General features: G+C 41.0%; 1 pseudogene; it reads right to left on the bottom strand.

Annotated features, from left to right (window-relative positions):
* Window positions 1-3,585: 3,585 nt before the first annotated feature.
* Window positions 3,586-3,992, bottom strand: LOC111549464 (annotated as a pseudogene).
* Window positions 3,993-4,995: the final 1,003 nt, after the last annotated feature.

Below are 4,995 nucleotides of genomic sequence, written 5' to 3'. Positions count from 1 at the left end.
GTCAAGTTTCATTTACTTATACATTGTAGAAATAATTTTGGTGAAAAATCAATTAATTGGAGGCACGGTGGGGTGACTCAGGGAGTCAAAGGAGACACGGACAAAGATAGAAACTTGAAAGTCACTGGAAACCTAAGCTTGTAGCTATCATCTGTCTCTTTATTTTTCTGTCTTTGGAGTTACCAGAGCTTTGCCTCTCTTTCCTTTCTTTAACTTTCTATCTCATCTTTCCTTTCTGCGGTATATCCCACCCTCATCCTCAGTCCACTTTTCACTGCTTTGTTAGGCATATTGCTGAACACATTTTCCCCAGTTTCTCAAATTATGTGTCCATGGTACAAGTGACTTAAGAAACAGTTAAAAGTATCACAGATCCAAATACCCAGAAGAAAAAAATACGGTTGCTGTGACAAAGTCATATTGCTACAGATACTCATGGGGAGGGTGTCACCAACTAGGCAGATACACAAAAAGTCATCTACTCTACTTTGGATTTATAGCATGACCATCTAATTCCAATATTAAAATATAATGCTAGGGACATTTGACGAACTTACAAATCAATGCTTGGAGCAAAGGGAATCGGTATAGGAAGACTTGTGCATGGGCCAAGAGAAGTAAGCAAAAGCCAGGGGATTAAAGAGCTTGAACATTTTCTATGGGTAATGAGTAGCCAATGAAGGCTTTTAAACAGGGAGAGTTAAGGGCAGACTTAGAATTATTTTTTTAAAGATTACTCTGAAAGATGTGTGACAATGAAGGGATTAGAATAGAGCAAGAGTAGAAGCACAGCGACCAGAGATTTCTGAAGGAGAGATAATGAGCGAGCTAAACAAAGATAGTGGTAGTGAGAGAAAGAATGAATAATTTTAAGAAACATTAAAGTTATTGCTTGAGTAACAGTTAGATGACTGACTAAATATGGTAAGTAGTAGGAGAAGAAAGCACCCAACTTTCTCTGGCTTGAGCAACTGGGCAGTTGGTATTGCTATGTACTGAACTAGGGAAAGTCAAGTTTAGAATAGGGAAATGAAGAGTTTTATTTGAGCTGTTAAGTACCACCAAGATAAATGATCTGGAATGAGCATATCAACATATGGGTGAAGTTTAAAAAACAGAATGGAAAGACATTTGGGGGTGTTCTATGACAAAACTTCAAAGTTCTATGAAGATGGGCTCTAAAAGGACACTGAGGAGTCACGACCACATACTTTGGACAAAAACTAGATGAGTATTAAGAGTTTAGAAAGGAGACTTTTTTTTAGAAGAGATGGTGGTTGATAGAGTTAAATACCATAGAAAGGTCAAGATAGACAAGACTTCCCAATGATTTTCATAACAAGGCAGGCCTTTTTGACCTGAGCCTCAGTCATGTCAGTGGAATGTGGAGTGGGAGCAAAAGTCTGATTAACATAAATGGGTAAATAAATGGAAGGGGAACAAATAAAGGAAGTGATTGTAAATATCTCTTTCTAGTAGTTACGAGCAAAGGAGAGTGTGATTGCCAGAAGACAAAGGATAAGGGGATCTTTATGTATTGTTATTTTTTAATCTTTGGTTTTATTCTGTAAGATATGTATTAAACATATAACAGCAAAATAGCCAAATACGTGAAGATGTGCAACAGCAAAGGGTAAGCAAGTTTGCTGAAGACAAAGGGGAAAGAAAGCACAGCATAAGTAGATGGACTAGCTTTGTGAAGAAAAATGGATACCTCTGTATCTTCAATGTTATTTTTGGTTTATCTGGCCTACTGTATGGTTGAATCAATAAATGCTCAGTTCCTTCTCTTATCCACGTACTAACTGGGATACGATATCTTTATTTTAGGTATTTCAACCTTAGGTACACATCCTAGGGAGCTTAAGTACATCCTACCTACTGTTAAATTAGTTTTCTTTGCTTCCACTGATGGTGTCAATTGAGTCTCTTTCTTTCTCTTTCTGTCTTTCCTTTCTTTTCTTTCTTTCTTTCTTTCTTTCTTTTCTTTCTTTCTTCCTTTCTTTCCTTTCTTTCCTTCCTTTCTCTTTTTTTAAGAGTTTAATTTCAATTGAAATTACACCTTAAGTGCAATAAACTGCAAATATATAAAGTATACAGTTTAGTAGGTTATAATGTATGTGGCACACCACAGAACTGTCACCATAACCAAATAAGGAACATGTTAGTTACCCCCAGAAGTTTCTTGTTGACCCTTAGCAATCTCTCCTGCCTATGCATTCCTGCACCTGACTCCAGGCAACCACTGACATACTTTCTGTGTTGATTAATTTGCATTTTCCAGAATTTTATATAAATAAAATCATATGGTACATACTATTTTCATCTGGTTTCTTTCACTCAGAATAACTGTTTTGAGATTCATCCATGTTGTTGTATTAATACTTTCTTTTAATTGCTGAATGTTATTCCACTGTATGAGTCCAGTGTGTTTTTCCGTTTACTTTTTGATGGAGATTTGGGTTATTTCCAGATTTGGGTTTGCTATTGCAAACAGAGCTGTTATGAGCATTCATGTACAAGTATTTGTGTGAACATATACTTTCAATTCTCTTAGAATTGAATGGATGGATCATATGCGGGTATATATTTAACTTTTTAGGAAGCTAAAAGGTTACTTCCTTTTTACAAGTTACAAGCCCTTTTCCAAAGTGGTTATACTATTGTACATTCCCACAAGCACTATATAATAATATTATGTCTTCTAATTCTCACCAACCTTTGGTGTGAATTGTCTTTTTAATTAGAATGTAGCCATTCTAATATGTATGTAATGATATCACAATATGGTTTTAATTTACATGTACCTAGTTTCTAATGAGGTTGAGCACCATTTCATGTACTTATTTTATATCCATATATTGTCTTTTGTGAAGTGTTATTTTTTTCCTTTTTACAACATAATTTTTAAATTGAATTGCTTTCTTATTCGGGATCTGGCCAGCAGCCCGCAATGCAACGAGGCTCTCTCTTTGTTCCCAGGTGAATCAGCAAGTCGAGAAATAATAGACACACACAAGATAGTGAAAGCTGGGTCCAGGGCGGTCACTGCCTTCTGGTCCCGCGGTGCCAACAATGCACTGGATATGCCAGCATTTATCATTAAGTTTAGTGAGGGTGGGGGTAGGTTAGTGAGGGATTTAGGGTCATTTGATTATGAGGTAAGATGTCTCATGGGGATGAAGTAATTCTTTTTTTTTTTTTTTTACAGTTAATAACAATGTATTTTATTCTTGAAAATCGCTAAGAGAATAGATTTTAAGTTCTCTCAGCACAAAATAAGTATGTGAGATACTCGATTTAACCATTCCACCATGTATACATATTTCAAAACATCACATTGTACACAATAAATATATGCAATTTATTAATTTTAAAAACAAATGGTTTAAAATGTTAATATTAGTCACTTCCATATGACGAGATAATGGGCAAGTTTTATTTCCTTCTTCCGCATATTTTTTATGCTTCCTAATTTTTGCCATTATCCATGAATTATGGACGAGGGGTTAAAGTAATATTTACTCTTCTAGGCAGGGGATATTTAGGACATTAAATCCAGGAACTGACTCCATTGCTGAGATGCTACTTGTGGCGATCATCTTCTCCCAAGTTCCACATTTTAGCTTTGTACAGAGTGATGTCATTGTAGACCCTAAAGTGGTTCATACTGTGGTCACTGCGTTCTGGGTCGACCAAGGGCTCTGAGTCCCACCCAATTTCCTGGATTTCTGTTTGTGCCTCCGGGTACTTCTTCCTTGGCCCCGGGCAGCATGGTGAATGAGATTCAGAAACCTGGCGTCTGCGGGTTCCTCCAGGTTATCATGCCAAGGCATGGGCTTCCTCGTAATCCTGTGAACCTTGCGCAGGGGATTCACCTGGTACTGCGTGTAGAGTTTCTGGGTTCGTAACTCTTTGAGGTACAGCTCCCGCAAGATCTGGTTCTGATGGACCTCATCTGTGACCACCCTCTCTTTCTGGTGTCCCGCCATGGCCTTGGAGCTGCTCGGTGGGTCCGGGGCTCTGCCGGCGTCCTCTTACCACTCGCTCGGCCGCGGGCCTTCTGCAGTCTCTAGGCAACGGCACCCCACTCCATCTCCAGGCAACAGCGTTCGTATGATACCGCTCTGGCCTCGCGGAATCCACCCTGTTTACTAGAACTGCCTCTGGATACTGCCAGGAAAAAGGCTTGCCATCAACTGGCAAACCCAGGAGATAATGAACATAAAACTGGACCTCACGTTGGCCAATCACCTCCCTCCTTGAGAACAGATTCGATGCTTTTCAATCCCCTACCTTCTCTGCCCCTGGTTCTGCAGTTTGCTCTGTGGTTACAGACCAAGTTCCACGGAGAAGCCAGTTCAAATGCAGACGCTTGTGCAGTCTGGCTGCCCAGGCAGCAGAAGAAAGGCGCAGGCCAGACTGAATATTCGCTTGCCATGGTCTTGGATTCCCCGTGTCTGCCAGGTCGTCGCTGGGAATCCACAGTCCTGGCAATTCTGAACCGCCTGAGAACTGCCCCCAGTAGGAGGGAAACCATTTCTCCAGGGTGAGATTTGTAAGCCGTCAGGTCTGGTTGGGGGTGGCTGGATAGGGAGTGGGGACTAGAGTACAGGAGACTAGCAAGAAGGGCTATGAGGAGGGCGAGGGGGGGAAGATAGGAGGACACTGGGAAAGGGGTGCCTGACGAGCAGGGTGGCGGCACACAGACGGTCTGGAAGTAACAGAGGAAGAGCTGGGCAGAAAGTTCCTTGAGGTAGGGTACTGGGAAGGGGAGACATCGGTCAGCTTGGGCAAACGGGTAGGGCGGAAAATCGAACAAGATGGACGGCCCTGGAGAGGAGGCTGAGGGCAGGAAGTTTGAGGAGTAACGGGGGGAAGGAGGGCTGGAAGACGAGAGCGGGAAGGAACAGAAAGAAATGGAGCCTGGGGTTGAGGCCGAGAGATTGGAGGTAGCTTTCTAGTCATTTTTCCAAATAAGCGCTGTAGTAACTC

Source organism: Piliocolobus tephrosceles, chromosome 6, assembly GCF_002776525.5.
Source record: "Piliocolobus tephrosceles isolate RC106 chromosome 6, ASM277652v3, whole genome shotgun sequence".
Taxonomy (NCBI): domain Eukaryota; kingdom Metazoa; phylum Chordata; class Mammalia; order Primates; family Cercopithecidae; genus Piliocolobus; species Piliocolobus tephrosceles.
This window is presented reverse-complemented; position numbering and strand designations above follow the sequence as displayed.